At 49.5% G+C, this 17,128-nt stretch overlaps 1 protein-coding gene across 2 annotated transcripts in view; it reads left to right on the plus strand.

Moving 5' to 3' along the window:
• Selenot (selenoprotein T) overlaps positions 1-17,128 on the plus strand; it is a 69,311-nt gene that overhangs the window by 33,533 nt on the left and 18,650 nt on the right. The window contains exon 6 of one of the 2 annotated variants that reach the window (XM_046431324.2): positions 12,086-12,720. The exons of the other annotated variant lie outside the window; for it this stretch is intronic. The gene's annotated coding sequence lies outside the window, so the exon portion shown is untranslated. Of the gene's footprint in view, positions 1-12,085; positions 12,721-17,128 lie in introns of those variants that run through there. 2 annotated transcript variants of the gene reach the window in all.

The raw sequence follows: 17,128 nt of genomic DNA on the forward strand, positions 1-17,128 counted from the left end.
TACTAACTTGGACATGACACCAGCAGATTGGGCTAGCATGTGTAAATCTGTACTAAATGGAGGACAATATTTGTTATGGAAGGTTGCCAATGAGGAATTTTGCGCGGAGACAGCTAGGCGAAATGCAGCAGCCGGTTACCCTCAAAGAAATCTAGATATGTTGTTAGGAAAAGGACCTTATGAGGGTCAACGGCAACAAATTGAATATGATACTGCTATATATGCACAAATTGCTGCAGACGCAGTTAGGGCATGGAAGACTTTACAAGGACATGGAGATTTACAAGGTCAGCTATCTAAGGTAATACAGAGAGCTAATGAACCTTATGCTGACTTTGTAGATAGGCTAATTCAAACGGCTGCCAAAATTTGGGGGGATACAGAACAAGCAATGCCATTAATAAAACAACTGGCTTATGTCCAAGCAAATCGTTGCTGCAGAGAGGTTATTAGACCATGGAGACATGAAGATTTAAACACATATATTAAATTATGTAGAGATATTAATGAACAAGGGCAAGTCTTGGCAGCTGCAGTACAACAGGCTTTAGATGACAGGCCAAAAACATGCTACAATTGTGAACAAACAGGACATTTTAAAAGGAATTGCCCCATAGGAGGAGGGTTTAACAAAAGTAGGTATCAAAGGAATAGAATACTGGGTATTTGCCCACAATGCCGTAGAGGGAGACATTGGGCTAATGAATGCCGTTCTCAAACCACCATAGAGGGTACTCCCTTATCAAAAAACGGATATCGTGGAGAAAGGCATCAGGCTCCATTGCCAAAAAACGGACAGGGGGGCCCAATGCTCCGGGGCCCACAACCACAAATCTACGGGGCAGTGGAGGAACCCAGCAACACCTCATGAAACTAAAAGGCTTCCGCACAGCAAAGGGAACAGCCAACCTTAGGAAAAGACAAGCCGTGGGAAGTATCTGCAAACTATACACGTGTCAAAGAGTCAGTGCACGCCTGTAGTCCCAGCGGCTCAGGAGGCTGAGGCAGGAGGATCACGAATTCAAAGTTAGCCTCAGCAATGGCGAGGTGCTAAGCAACCAGTGAGACCCTGTCTCTAAATAAAAATACAAAACAGAGCTGGGGATGTGGCTCAGTGGTCGAGTGCTTGCCTACCATGTGTGAGGCCCTGGGTTTGATCCCCAGCACTTGAAAAATAAAATTTGCAAAGGACTTGAATAAATTTTGGGGGATTTTTTTGCAAAGATATACAAATGACCAACAGCTACATGAACAGTTACTCAGTGTCACTAATCTTGGATGGTTTAGCAACAAAGAGATGAGCTAAGTGTTGGAGTGGGTCTGGAAGAGGAACCCCTATGCACTACTGATGAGAATGGAAAGGTGTACCTATTTTAGCCAACAGTATTGGGATTCCTTAAATTTTTTTAAATAGAACTACCATTTGATCCGGTAACCCAGAATCAGAGAATATATCTGAGAGAAATTAGCATCTCTGTTTACTGGTGACAAGTCCTTACTTCCCCGATGCTGAAGTATAACACCAGAGAAGCGCGCTGAGGCAAGTTTAGAGTGGTAAGTTGAAGCTTTATTAAAGGACAATAGAAAAGACTTCTCCCCGGAGGAAGAAGGGGACCCAAGTTGTGGAATCCATGGAAGGGGGGAGGTCTTCCCTTGTTTATAGCTAAGGTTTACTTTCAGATTTCCCACATTCCTTTTGCTTGCATTCCTGTCCTTTGTTCTGTTATCTTGCAGTGATGAAATGTAGGTGGGAAGGCCCAAAAGGTGGGGGACTGATGGGCTGAAGGAGTAATCAGGGCAGGAAGGGCTTTTAGATTAGCATCTCTTTTTTGCTGGGAGCTGCTTCATTAACATTTCCTTGGGATGGGCTCTGTGCCTTGGGGATTTTTTCAATTCCTCTTTTCCTGGACTTCATTCTTGATTTTTACTCGATATTAGACCAAATTTACCTAACTACACTAATTACCTATCTGTAAATATGGCTTCAAAATGAAATAAGTATCCCAAAGAGGGCTGGGCGTGGTGGTGCATGCCTGTAATCCCAGTGGCTTGGGAGTCTGAGGCAGGAGGATCGCAAGTTCAAAGCCAGCCTCAGCAATGGTTAGGTGCTAAGCAACTCAGTGAGACTCTGTCTCTAAGTAAAATACAAAATATACCTGGGGATGTGTTTCAGTAGTTGAGTGCCCCAAGTGCCCCTGAGTTCAATTCCCCGTACCCCAAAAATATTTAAAAATTTAAAAAATCCCAAAGAGGAATGTTCATTGCAGTATTGCAATAACCAAGACACAGAAATAGTACATCTTCAAAGGCAAGAGGATAGAGAAAATGAAATCAGATATTATTCAGCCACGAAGAAGAAAGGGGTTCTGCCATTTCCAACAACATGGGTGAAACTTAAGGGTCTTCTGCTAAGTGAAACAACTCAGAAAAGACAAATAGTGTATGCTTTGTATTACTTGCAGAGCCCAAAAAAGTCCAACCGATGGAAACGGAGTGGACTGGTGATTGCCAGTGTTCTGGGGCTGGTGGAATGGGAGATGTGCCCCGAGCCTGCTGACGCTCAGGTATGAGGTGGCTAGTGAGCAAGACTGCGAATGCTGCAGCCTGGGGAGAGTTGCTGTGTTCTCACACACCACTGTAACTCTGAGAGGACAGATGTGTTTGTTGTAGATCATAGCTCTTTCACTGTGTGTGTCTACGTGATGCTTTGTACTCTTACATGCACGCAGTTTTTTAGTGTCAGCTCAGAAAGCCTGGGGCCCAAAATAGCAAGGAAGTCTGTTTCCATCCCAGTGGTGAAGCTGGGCTATCTGTGTGTGTGTGTGTGTGTGTGTGTGAAAGAGAGAGAGAGAGAGAGAGAGAGAGAATGAGTCCTGGTACCTGCTCCCTGATCAAAAAGAACTCCCTTGGAGCCCCTCACTGTGTGGGGTGTCAGGCCTGCCATCGTATTTGGGCACTAACTTCACCCTGGAGGTTCAGCTAAAGCTGCCCCTGAGGAGGTTCTCATTTAGTGATCTTTCTGGGTCACAGGAGCCTCGGGCGTGAAGCCCTGGGCACTGGGTCCTCATGATAGATTGCTGTGGGTTCTCTAAAAGCCAGCCGAGACTGAGCATGCCTTCTCTGCCCAGGGGCTCATCTCCACATTGCAGAGAGAAGGTGAACCCTCCTCCATGGGGACTCACTGAACAGAGCTAGGCACACAGGCGCCACCCCCCCCCCCCCATGATGAGTTGCAGATAAACTGAAGAATGGGTGAGGGAGGGCAGCACCCATCAGTTTTTTTTTTTTTTTTAACAGAGGGAAGGACAGGAGAAGGACATAGTTTGCAGGTCACTGGTCCGGATGGGCAGTTTTGGTTCCTTGGGGGGTGGGGGGCAAGGACCATCCCCTGTCATGTAACTTGTTTTAACCTAAGTCTCTGTTTTCCTGGGCATCTGTAATAAGAAAAGCAGAAATTGACCCATACTTTGCAACTTCATGTTTTTGAGATTGATGTACACTGCAGACATTTACCTGTGCTTACAGCAGTTGTGCCACTGTGTTTGCTATCCGATCTCTGTTGGTAAAGGGAAGCCAATGTCCTAGTCAGGAAGAGTTACCTCTACTATTCTTAATACTTTTAATACAAGTAATTAAATCATTCCATTCTGATGTCACTTTTTAGTTTCAATTAACCCTTTCATCTAATTATCCAACCTCACTCAGTCATCTACCTCTGCTTCTAGTAACCCTCAGGAGGGGCAGGGTCATCCCCTGCTTTGTTGAGGACTGTGCCTGCTGGTGAGTTGTCCTGTCCCTGAGCTCAGTGACATCAGGCCAGGCACCGCACCATGTCCTCTCTAGAGGGCACTCCATGCTGTGGCTGGAGCATTTGCATCCCCCAAATTCATAAGTTGAAATCCTAGTCCCTGATATGGTGGTATTTGGAGGTGGGGCCTAGGGGGCCAGTGGTCCCTGGAGATTGGTGGGTTTGTGGAAGGAAGCCTGTTGGGAAAACATATAATGGAAGCAGCACCCCAGAGAAAAACCCCAACATGGTGCCTAACGACCCTCTTTCTCCTCTTTTTTCTTTCACTGGCGCTAAATGTTCCCGCTGGCGCCAATGTTCAAATCCTGCGGGTGGGAAACCTTAGCCCCAATAAGAATTAACTTCTTGGGCTCCGGAACTGACATATGGAAGAGCTTGCCAATAAATGGGTGACCCGTTATCTACCTCAGCCATGCCACCTCTCCTTAGGTCTATATAAACCCACAGCCTTTTGTAATAAAGCAGAACCTCTCCAGTGATTTGTGTCGTGTGGTGTCTTCAATTTGTAGTGCGGTGCGGCGTCTTACAGTGGTGCCGAAACCTGGGAGACGGTGTGCTCGACAAACCGAGCCCCGTCTCCACCACCGCCGTCACCAACGACACATTTCGCCCTTGTCTGTCTTCTTGGGCGCTGGCTCCCTGCACTCACCACTGATCAGGTTTAGGTAAGTTCCCCCTCCCTGGCTCGCCAACTCCCTTTGGGCTAGCAGCAGGAAACGCTACCGTGATCGTCCGCAACGCTCCTGAGGCCCAGTAGGGAGGAGGGAACGCACCCCACTAAGACCTTCACTGGTCGCAGTGGACCCTCTGGCGACCTGCTTCCCTTTGGGGTGTGAGGCTTCTGGGTTTACACGAGAGGCTCCCTGGTCTCTTCCTCCTCCGCGGAAGCCACTTCCCAAAGGAACTTGCCCCGCCGGATCTGTGTTCAGCCCAGAGCTGAACTTCCAGCCCGGAGCTGCAGGTTCTGCTGGAGCTCTGTCCCTTCTTTCCTTGACTGTCTCATTCTGGTCGAAAAACTTTCCTGACGTCAGGTTGCCCGCAGCCTCGACCCTACAGGGTCACACAGACTGCACTTCATCGGTGACGACCGAGCTGTGCCCTCTGTGCCTACTCGCAGTGGGCTGGTCACTTCGGGGACACCCACATGACCCTCCATCTGCTCTATGCTTCCAGGAAGCCCCTACGGCCCGGGATAATTCTTTTTCTCCCTTTGCTGTCCCTTCCTCCACTCTTTAACTATGGGCGCCTCCTCGTCTATACCTGAAACCTCACCACTCAAGTGTCTTCTTAAGAATTTGGCTACTCTCTCTCTCCCAGGACCTCAAGCCCAAAATTCTTATCAGATTCTGAACCCAAGATTGGCCCACATATCCATTAGATAATGACAATCATTGGCCTCCAGAAGGCTTGTTAGATCCAAACCTTCTTCGGGATCTTAACTACTGCCTGAGCCAACAAAAAAAATGGAGAGAGGTCCCATACTTTGAAGGTTTTAGCCTTCTCGCCCAACACCCCGCCCTCTGCACTTCCTGCTCTTCCTCTCAGGTCCTCCTTGCTTGTAAACCCCTCCCTTGCCCTACTTCTTCCCCTGACTTCGCAGATTCTTCCTCATTTGACCCAGAAGATGAACCCCCACCTTATCCCCCAGCCCCATCCGTCCCTCCTCTCCCGCTACACCCTCCACTTCTTCCGCCTGATTCCACCGATCCTCAGCCTTCCGTTTCATCCCCCTCCCCCCCCGCTCTCTTCCACTGGTCCCACCTCCTCCTCCACTGAGACATCCCCTTCCCCTCCCTCTACTTCCTGTCCCCCGCCAACTACCTCTTTCAGTCCTCCTGTCACCAGGTCTAAGGGACCCCCTCCTACTCCCATGACGATTGCAACCCTTCGTGAGGTAGCTGGTCCTGAGGTTGTTATTAGAGTACATGTGCCCTTCTCCATGTCGGACATTACTCAGTTAGAGAGGAAGTTAGGCTCATTTACCACTGATCCCACCACTTACATTTAGGAGTTCCAATGGGTCCTGCAGGCATACAGCCTTACCCATCACGACATCTACATGCTCCTGGCCAATACACTTCTTCCTGGGGAAGGCGACGGGTCTGGGAGCTAGCCCAAGCCCATGCTGATGAAAATCATAGGACCAATCCCAACCACCCCACAGGCCCTCATGCTGTCCCAGAGCAGGATCCTCTATGGGATTACAATACCCCTAGAGGCTTACAGTCTCATGACCTTTTTGCATCCTGCCTCTTGGCGGGCCTAAAAAAGGCCACCCGCAAGGCCGTTAATTTTCAAAAGGTGCAGGAGGTCATTCAAAAGAAGGAAGAAACACCTTCAGAATTCCTGGATAGACTAAGCAAGGCCCTCCAGCAGCACACAAACCTCGACCCAGAAAGCCCTGATGGTCGTCATGTCTTAATGACATATTTCCTGGCCCAAAGCTACCCTGACATTAAAGCCAAGCTTAAGAAGTTTGAACAGGGCCCTGCTACTCCTCAGACCGAAATCCCCAGGGTCGCTTTCAAGGCGTTCCATAGTAGAGAGGATGAAAGCGAACGTTGTAGGCAGAGGGCTGAAAATGCCGAATTCCAAATGTTGGCCCAGGTCATTCAGAGAAGGTCATCACGCCGTCCCAATAAGACACCCCCTGGAGCTTGCTTCAAATGTGGTAAGGAGGGACATTGGGCCAGGGATTGTCCTTCGCCAAGGATACCTTCCACCCCCTGCCCAAAATGCCACAAAAGGGGACACTGGGGGGTAGACTGCCCAATAACCTGGAGGGGAGGTTGGTCAGCCGCCCCACAACCCCAGCCTCTTCTGGGCTTGGCAAAGGAGGATTGACTGAGCCCTGGGCCTTCCCTCCCGACTATTACCGTCAAGAAGCAAGAGCCTAGGGTCACATTTCTAGTGGATGGACGCTTCATTACCTTCCTCTTAGATACTGGTGCCACATTTTCGGTCTTGAGGGAATATTGGGGTCCTACCACACCCTCAAAAACTCCTATTGTCAGGGTAGGAGGTAAACAGATTTTCCCTTGAAAAACACCCCCCTTATCATGTTATATGCAGGGATCCCTTTGTCCTTCACACACTCCTTTCTCATTATGAGCCATTGCCCCATTCCCCTTCTGGGAAGGGACATACTCTCATTATTGAAGGTCACCATCCACATATCACCCTCCATCTCCCCCGCCTCTCATTTCCACATGATGATCCTAGGGACAGATACACCTCCATCATACACTCTCCCACAGTTAATCCTGAGGTTTGGGACACAACCACACCCTCTATGGCTAAATGCAGTCCTATTCATATTGTCTTACGGGACCCTTCAAGATATATTAGTCAACCACAATATCCACTCACAACCACAGCCCTCCTCGGATTAGAACCCATCATCCAGGATTTATTACGGAAGGGGTATCTTAGGCCTACACACTCTCCTTTCAACACCCCCATTCTGGCAGTTAAGAAACCTAACGGGTCCTACAGGGTGGTTCAAGACCTTCGCCTCGTCAACTCCTCTGTGGTCCCCATCCACCTGCTAGTGCCCAACCCCTACACCCTCCTCTCTCAAATCCCTGCTACTACCACCCACTTCTTGGTCCTAGATTTAAAAGATGCCTTCTTTTCTATTCCCTTGTCCTCAGAATCTCAGGATATCTTTGCTTTTACGTGGACTGACCCTCACACCCACCATTCTCGTCAGCTTACCCGGACTGTCCTCCCACAGGGATTCAGGGATAGCCCCCATCTCTTTGGCCAGGTTCTTGCCCAGGACCTCACATCCTTTCACCCTACTTGCCCTGACTCTACTCTCCTTCAATATGTCAATGACCTTCTTCTATGTAGTCCCTCTTGTGAACACTCTTAATCCCACACCGCCCAGCTTCTCAATTTCCTAGCAGATAAGGGATATAGGGTGTCTCCCCACAAGGCCCAGGTTTCCCAGTCTTCTGTCACCTACCTTGGTTTTCGTTTTACACCAGGCAAAAAAGGAAATACCACTGGATAGGAGGCAACTCCTCTCTAATCTTCTGGTGCCTCATACGAAAGCCAAAATACTATCATTCCTAGGACTAGCAGGTTATTTTAGGGTCTGGATCCCAAATTACTCTCTTCTAGCCAAACCCCTGTATGACCCAGTAAAGGGACCCCCTGGTGAATCTCTTGCCTCCTCCCCCCGCTACCACTTTCACAGACTTCAGCAATTTCTCTTAAAGGCACCCGCCCTTCACCTTTCTGATCTTTCAAGACCATTTCATCTATATGTCCATGAAAAAGGGGGGCAAGCACTTGGGGTCTTGGGTCAAAATTATGGGCCTACATTTGCACCTGTGGCATATTTGTCCAAACAATTAGACCCTACCATCTGTGGGTGGGCCCCTTGCTTAAGAGCTCTGGCTGCTGGACAAATTTTACACAAACAAGCCTCTAAGCTGTCTTTCGGGGCCCCTTTAACTATCCACTCCCCACATCACTTGAAGGATCTTTTAGCTTATAGGGGCCTTCAAACCCTTCCTCCATCCAGAGTCCTGTCGCTCCTAACTTCCTTTCCGGAAAACCCTAATATTACGTTCCTCCCCTGCTCTGCTTTGAACACTGCCTCACTGCTCCCAACGACCCCCACATCTGACACACCAGCTCATAATTGCTTGGAAACCTTTGATGATTTCCTCCCCTGTCATTCTTCCATTTCTGAGGGACCACTCACCAATCCTGACCTTATCTGGTTCACTGACTGCAGTTCCTTTAGGCAGAATGGCACTCATTATTCTGGATATGCCGTAGTTTCGGCCACTGAGATTATAGAGGCCAAAGCTCTGCCTTCAGGAACTACCAACCAGCAGGCCAAACTTGTAGCAGCCACTCGTGCCTGCCTCCTAGCACGGAGCAAATCCCTCACCCTTTATACTGACTCAAAATATGTGTTCCATATTCTATTATCCCATGCTGCAGTATGGCGAGGCCTACTTACCACTAAAGGTAAAGGTAATGCGATCACTAATTCGGCTCTTATAACCAATTTGATAGAGGCCTCACACTTACCCACCCAGTTGGGAGTTGTCCATTGTAGGTCCCATCAGAAGGACGGCTCTCTTATCACTGAGGGCAACGCCAAATCTGACCAGGCTGCACAAATAGCTGCTACCACTTCCAATTATGACCCCCCTGGGGGATCTATAATGGCCGCTTTAAACTGTCCATCTGAAGCCCCTACTTCTTCCAGTAAGAACAAGGATCTTTTTGAGTTCCTCCATACTCTATTCCATTCCAATTCTCAGTCTTTGACCCTCTTTTTACAGAGCTTCTTCTCCCTCACCCCCTCTGACAAAGCCATGCTACAGAATATAGCCTCTAATTGTCAGATCTATCAGCAGACCAACTCTCATACTCCTTTAAGGCCTAAACTGTTTCCCTCCCACCAAGCCCGGGGACATATTCCTGCTGCTGACTGGCAGGTAGACTTCACCAATATGCCTGCAGCACGGCACACTAAATACCTCCTTGTCTTTGTGGACACTTTCTCTGGTTGGGTTGAGGCATTTCCCACTTCTAATAAAAAGGCTTCCACTGTAGCTTCAATCTTACTGACAGACATCATCCCCAGGTTTGGTATGACCACTTCCCTACAATCTGACAATGGTCCTGAGTTTATTTCTAGGATCACACAAAAGGTCTCTCAAGCCCTCTCCTTCAAGTGGCATTTCCACTGTCCATATCGCCCCCTGGCTTCAGGGAAAGTGGAAAGGGTAAATCGTACTCTAAAGGAAGTCCTTACCAAATTAACAATGGAATTAAACTTAGACTGGGTCAAACTTCTTCCCTTTGCTTTGCTTCAGATCAGAGCTCTCCCTAAGAAACCATCTTTACTGTCTCCCTTTGAGATAATGTATGGAAGACCTCTTATACCCCCTGGGTTGGTCATTTCACAAGGACCTCTCACACGAAATTTGTCTTTACCTCTCTTGTTTCATCTCCGCTCGGAACTCTGGAAATATCAAGACTGGCTTCTTCCGGACCCAGACTCCTCTCCAAACACCCCTCCCTTAACACCTGGGAGTTTAGTCTATTATAACACCCCAGAGGATAAAGGGCCTCTTGCCCCAAAATGGGAAGGCCCCTATCCTATCATTCTCTGTACCCCCACCGCCGCCAAACTTTCCTTACCAGGCAACAGTCGCACCCACTGGATTCACATTTCTAGGTTGAAGCCATATTACCAGGAGGCCCCATCTGCTGACGACAAGACTACCCCAGAGGAACCTCAAGAGTCACCTCCTAGACCTCCCCTTTACTCCTGCTCTCCACATCCTAACTATCCTCTAAAGCTTTGCCTGTCTCACGTAACTGCTCATACTCTACCATGACTCCCACTCTTCTAATTGGTATTTTCACAGTCATCACCCTTCTCCCGGGGACATCATCGTCCTCCTCTTATACTTGGAGATTCAAAGTCAGACATATGTCCAAGGCAGCACTTGTTACACTCGCCTAGTTTCTTTGGTTGATTGCGCCCCTATGGGATGTAATGCATCTATCTTCCTTCCCCTCTCCTCCCAGAATTCTGAACTTTTAAAAACAGCCATTAGGCCTTACCTTTGCTTCTTATATGATCAGACAGAGGATTACTGCAAATGGTGCCCCTACTGGTCATGCAGTATTCATAACCCATGTGCATGCATCGGGGATTTCTGTGTTGGAAATTTCAGATTGATCTCGGGGGGCTATCAATTGATTATCACTGACCCTAACCATCCACGCTGGACCTCTAGGGTAAATGCTTCCTTCTTCTGTGACATATCCTCTTCCACCCCCTGTGGCTCCATCTCCATCTCCGGAGAGCTTCAACCCTCCCAGCCCTCAGTAGCTATAATCTCTACTGACATAAAGCATTCTGAACAGCAGTTGTTAGACTCCATACAGGATCCATATGAGCCTAATGTCGGGAGTTCACCACAGTATTCAGGGCTACGACTACTTACTGAAACTGTAACCTTCTTCAATCTAACCCTCCCCGCCATTACACCAACTGATTTCTACTTATGCACCTCTCTGACTCGACCTTTGCTTGCAGCGGTTCCCTTGAACTTCTCGGCTTCTGACCTCTCAAATTTCTCCACTCCATCTGCTCGCCGTTCTCTCCGAACCCTTTCACCCGACGCTCCATTATGGGAGCCTGAGGAGTCTAACCATACTGTGATTCCCATTCTCTGCCTCCTGGGCTTGGGTGTCTCCCAGTTAGAGTTTTGCCACTCTAACATCACCTTTAACTTCACCCTCTATGCACCACTTGGCTCATTCTTCTGGTGTAATGGTTCTCTCATCACTATCTTATTCACCAACACCTCTACCCCATGTGTACTGGTGACGCTTGTCCCGCAATTGACTCTCTATACCCCAGCTGAAGTGCAGGCCCTCCTGTCTCCCCCAGTGTGGAATAAGCGGGCTGCTTTCCTTCCAATACTGGTGGGTCTCTCACTGGCTGCATCTGCAGCGGGAGCAGGAATTTCTGGTGGAGCTCTAGGACACTCCTTATGGGCTGTACAGGACTTAAGTTCTAAACTTGAACAAGCACTCACTTCTACGGCAGAATCTCTAGCATCTTCACAAAGGCAGGTCACATCCTTGGCTCAAGTTACTCTTTAAAATCGACGAGCTATAGACTTACAGCCGAAAAAGGTGGAAGTGTCTCTTCTTGAGGGAAGAATGCTGTTACTACATCAATGAATCGGGCCTTGTGGAAACTAATGTAGTCAAGCTCACAGACTTGGCTACCTCTTTGAAAAATCCACCAAACCAAAACCCATTTGCCACCTTCTTTTTAGCCCACTTCCAATTGTGGCTGTTGCCTCTTTTAGGCCCATATGTCTCCTTTTCCTGATGTGTCTGTTCCTGCCCTGTCTGCTTCGCTTCCTACAGGGCCAATTACGGAAGATCTCTAACCAAACTTTCAACCAGCTTCTGCTTAGGTACTACCAGCCTCTGATGACCGATGAACCCCCAACATCTTCAAGAGAACAGCTCACTCATTGCTGAAGCTCACTACCAGGTGCGATGGAATGCAACGGACATCGGACATTGGGAGACAATAAGCCCGGAGAACCTCTTAGTCTGCCATCCTGGATTCTTGAGTCTTTATGTCCTTTTAAGCCTCCTCATGGCCCTTGGTCTCTTCTCTGTCAGTCCTCCAACATGAAACTTCTGCCCCAAACTAACCTTTGCTTTAATTTTTATCTTCATCCTGTTTTTGTTCGCTCTGATCTTCTTCAGGTGCTGGTGACGCCATGTCAAGGCAACGCTTCCAGTATTTTCTAGAGTCTCTGCTACAAGACCAGTGGCTGACACCAACAATCTCCTCCATCCAGGACTGGTTCGATGCCATCGACGACTTGTGGTTTCAGGAAACTTTCATAGACTTCACCCCTACGGAAGTAGCTGTCTATAGCCACTGGGTTTTATTTCTGGTTGCCATGATATCCCCAGACCTGCCCCCCGAACATTCCTCCACTTCCCCTTCTAGGCCCTAGGCCGCCCCCGCACAGCCAGAAAAAGCCAGATCTGACCAACGACGCCCCAATTCCTAAGAAAACAAAAAGGGAGGAATGTTGGGAAAACATATAACGGAAGCAGCACCCCAGAGAAAAACCCCAACATGGCGCCTAACGACCCTCTTTCTCCTCTTTTTTCTTTCACTGGCGCGAAACGTTCCCGCCGGCGCCAATGTTCAAATCCTGCGGGTGGGAAACCTTAGCCCCAATAAGAATTAACTTCTTGGGCTCCGGAACTGACATATGGAAGAGCTTGCTAATAAACGGGTGACCCGTTATCTACCTCAGCCCTGCCACTTCTTCTTAGGTCTATATAAACCCACAGCCTTTTGTAATAAAGCAGAACCTCTCCAGTGATTTGTGTCGTGTAGTATCTTCCATTCGTAGTGCAGTGCATCTTACAAAGCCAGTTTGTGAGGACGCAGTGGGAAGGTGGCAGTCTGTGGCTCAGAAAAGCCCGGAGCCTGTGCCTGCTGCCCTCTGACCTGAGTTGCAGTCTCCAGGACTAGAAATGATCACGACCACTCATGGTGGTTCACTAGAGCAGCTCCAACTAAGTCAGGTGCTGCAACCAGGAGAAGTGAAGGCACTAGGGCTCCTGGAGGTTGGCTTGCCATAGGGCACACAGCGGGTGGTGGAGGGCCTCGGGGGCACACTGCCCTCTGGGCCTAGGCCCTGGGCAAAGAACCGAGGGAAGGACCTTTGAGACCTGGGCTCACTGACTCCCTTTCCTGGTTAAAGGGGAGACCTCAGGCACTTCCCATAATTGTGTGCCTTGCTGGGATGAAGTCCAGGGCCTCACCAGTGCTGGGCACGCACCCTAGCACAGAGCTACCTGCAGCTGCCCTCTTCCAGGCTTGGCGTATTTGTTGGAAATGAGCAGGGTTTTGGTGAGACTCGGCTGGAAGCATGGTGCGGATGAAGGAGGGTTATTTTTTTCCTACCTCCTGGCTCTTATTTTGTTACAGATCTGCAGAAAATCCTGACACTACTTTGTGGTCATGGAGTAGTCCCAAAGCGTCATCTGATTTTGTGCAGGTGGGGTTGGGTTATGCTCTCTCCCCGCTGAATGCCACGCAGAATGGAGGTGTGTGGGTCTGGCCTGAGTTAGCCCCGGGCAAAGCGGCCAGTGTGCACAACCTGGAAGCACAGCAATGGTGTGTCGCTGCCCGTGTGCGCATTCCAGGCAACCTGTGCACTTGATGGATGTGGGTGGAGGATTTTCAGGTAATCGTTAAGTTCTGAATATGGCTCTGTCTGGGAAATTCTGACAGAGTAAATTTTTTAAAAATATGAATGCATTTTGTATTAAATGACATTTACTTTTTCTTTAAAGAGAAAAGAAATCTTAAATTACAACCTTGGTGGCCTGATTCCCTACTCTTCCAAGAATTGAGCTAAAGCCTCTGCTATTTCATGGACTTACTTACTTCTCCCCAACAACTGCTTCCAGTGTCTTTTGTATGTCTGATTGCTTCCTTCTAGATATTCTTTTTAAAAAGGAAAGAACAACACTTTCAGATATTAAAAAGAACCAGGCACGGTGGTGCTCACCTGTAATCCCAGCTATGCAGGAGGCTGAGACAGAAGGATCACAAATTTGAGGCCAGTCTTGACAACTTAGCATGATCATGTCTTGGGCTGGAAATATAGTTCAGTGACAGAGCACTGCTGGGTTTGATCTCTTGTACCAGTGGTGGTGGTGGGGGGGGAACAGATTTTATGTATGCAAATATACATATATGCACAGTCACACATATAGAGACACACATATAGACACACAAACACATATGTTCACATATATGGACACACACATATTTAAGTATATGTATATATACAAAGCATACATAATGAAGGTCCCTTAACTTACCACCTTCCTTAAGAAATAAGGCCCTTTGTGCCTCTCCTCGTCACGTGGAACTCCAGTGCAACTTGACAGACACCGTCCCTCCTGTGTGTGTCTTCCTTTTCCTTTTTTTTTTCCTGTGTGTGTGTGTGTGTGTGTGTGTGTCTGGGGATTAAATTTAGTTGTGCTCTACCACTGAGCTATCTTCCAATCCCCCCCTTTTTAAAATTTTGTTTGAGATGGGGTCTCACTAAGTTGTTGCAGCTGGCCTTGACTTCGTGATCTGCTTGCCTCAACCTCCTGAGTCGCTTGAATTACAGATGTGTGCGTCCACTCATGTATTTTTTTCTTTTTCTTTTTGATATGGGGGATTGAACCCAGAGGCACTCGACTACTGAGCCACATCCCCAGCCCTGTTTTGTATTTATTTAGAGACACAGGGTCTCATTGAGTTGACTAGCACCTCGCTGTTGCTGAGGCTGGTTTTGAACTTGCAATCCTTCGGCCTCAGCATCCTGAGCCGCTGGGATTACAGGCCTGCAACACCGCAACACCGTGCCTGGCTCAGTGTGAATTTCTTTACACTTTTCTTATGCAAATGTGTCTATTGAAAGATCTGTGGGGTCATTTTGCATGTTTTAAAACTACATAAATTAACCAATTGCAGCCTTGGCTTCTTTGCACTGAATGGAGGGTGCCCAGAGGCTGGGGTGGCCCCGGCAGCTCTGGTCCAGTCGCCTTCCCTGTACAGAATCCCACGTGTGAGCACACGAGGCTCCTCTTCCTGTGGTGGACGGTCAGGGCTGCTGTAGACACATCTGCAGGGCGGAGCCTCTTGTGCTGGCTGTGCACACCCCTTCCTAGATAGTGCCGCGTTCTCTGAAGCAACGCCCACGTGCACCTGCTGCAAAGGTATGTGGGCGTTCCCGTGACTGCTGTCCCTGCTCCAGGCTGCATGCGATGGTTAGGACAGGGCCACCCTGCGGTGTCTGAAATGGGCCGTGGGTGGAGCGTGGAGCCTTTGCAGGGTGATGGATGTGGGTGGAGGATTTTCAGGTAATCATCTCCCTACTGTGAGCACATGCTGCTTGTCTGCTTCCTCCCACCTAGAGGCCCTCCTCTGTCCCCGCGTGGTGAACTCATGCCCACCTCCACCTGGCTTCTCTTCCCAGCGCAGCCTCCCACTTGCTTCCCGCCTCCATGACTTGTGCAGCCTGCTCCTCCGAATTGCTCCTTGCCTGCCCTCGCATGCATGCGAGGCTGCTGCCCTAGGAGGCTTCTCTGAGTGTCAAAGAGTCAGAGCCCAGTGCTGGGCTGCCAGCTTGCGTGAAAACACGGGGGAGAGCAGAGGACCCCAGAGCATCCTGAGCAGAGCCTCGGCGGGGTCGTGTCCTGAGGGGCCCAGGAGCGCCCACCTTGGCTCGCCCTTAGCTGACCCCTGCTCTCTGGCTAAGGCCAGGTGCCCCCTCCCCCAGCCTCGTTGGCCTGGGCCTCCAGGCCTTCTCTCCTCCTCCCGAGGCCCAGTCAAGGACAGCCCCTGGGTGCTGATGGGTTGTCGCAGGCGCTGGTGTCCTGCACAATGCCAGCATGCCCCAGGGTCAGCCGCTGTTCCCGGGCAGGGCCTAAGGTTCTTCTAAAATCAGGACTTGTGGCCTTCTTTGACTCTCCCCCCTTGGCCCCCACATGACTTCTGTCCCAGTTGGGCAAGTGCTGTCTCAGTACTTCTTTCTGTGACTTATTTGACTATTTTGTTATGGCTTTTTTTGAGTCTCTCTTTCTCCGAGGTCGAGGATCTGTGGTTTCTAGCTTGTTTCACTAGTCCTTGGTACAAAGTTACCACTGAGTAAATGACCATTAAACAGACACATGGACGCATGGGATGGAATCCAGACCTGGAGTGAAAACCTGGCATGTGGGGACCTCCTGGTCCTATGGAGTGCCTGCTCCACTCCAGAGAGCCAGGTGCTCCAGGCAGATCCAGGTGGTCTACCTGCAGCCCACGCTGTTGCACACATGCCCAGCGTTGCTCCATTCAGAGTCTGGCAGGTGCTGCACTGTTTCCTTGTGAACAGGAGATAGAGAGGCCGAGATTTTTCTGGTGTGTTGTCCCTCTTCTTAACAGAGACCTGTTGGAAATGGCACCTCAGGGTGCCACTGCTGAAGAGTCTGGTGGATGTCAGCCCGTCATTCCTTTTCCAGTGCCACACCTAAGAGCTGGGATATGAGGAGCGGAGTGAACAGAGACTTCCTCTCCCTTGCCTCTGCAAGCGGCCTGCTGCTGGACCGCAGCTCCAGGAGCAGTAGGGACCCTCAGGGGTTCTCCACGTGGCCTAGACACACACCCTTTCCCTGGCCTGCTCCAGACTGCGGGCCGGCTGTGTGCTAATGACAGCACCACAGACTGGCCTGTTACCAAGAAGGAGGTCTATTGTGGCTATCCTCCAGTCTGAGGTCCAGGAGCCACATGGCCTTCTCCCTGGCAGGGTCTGGGGCAGCTCAGTGTGTCCCAGGGCTGGAGACGGGGTGTGCACACATGTTGTGAGGGGGCTCATCTGCTCACAAGTATCCAATCAGAGGCTCCACACAGGTGATCTTCCCTGGTCCTAGTGACCGCCCAAAGGCCCAATTCAAACAACCAAGTTCCACCCACCTGGTACCTCACTCGGGGATCAAACTCCGACATGTGTTCCCTAGAGAGAGCGAACCATACCCACTCCCTCGAAGGCCCAGCCAGAGTCCTCATCCCCAATCTCACTGTCACCAGCGAAGGCTGAAGGAGACTCTAGCCTGTGGACGAGTGTTGCTGGTTCGCCATCTTTTCACTACAGATTATCTTACCCCCACATCGGCCAGGATATTAGTGTCTGTGGGGTGTATTTTGGAAACAATCTTACTCCTCATTTCACAGTATTTTCTTTA

This window comes from Marmota monax, unplaced genomic scaffold (assembly GCF_021218885.2).
Source record: "Marmota monax isolate L192 unplaced genomic scaffold, Marmota_monax_Labrador192_F-V1.1 WCK01_AAM20220418_F8-fsc00022, whole genome shotgun sequence".
Taxonomy (NCBI): Eukaryota; Metazoa; Chordata; class Mammalia; order Rodentia; family Sciuridae; genus Marmota; species Marmota monax.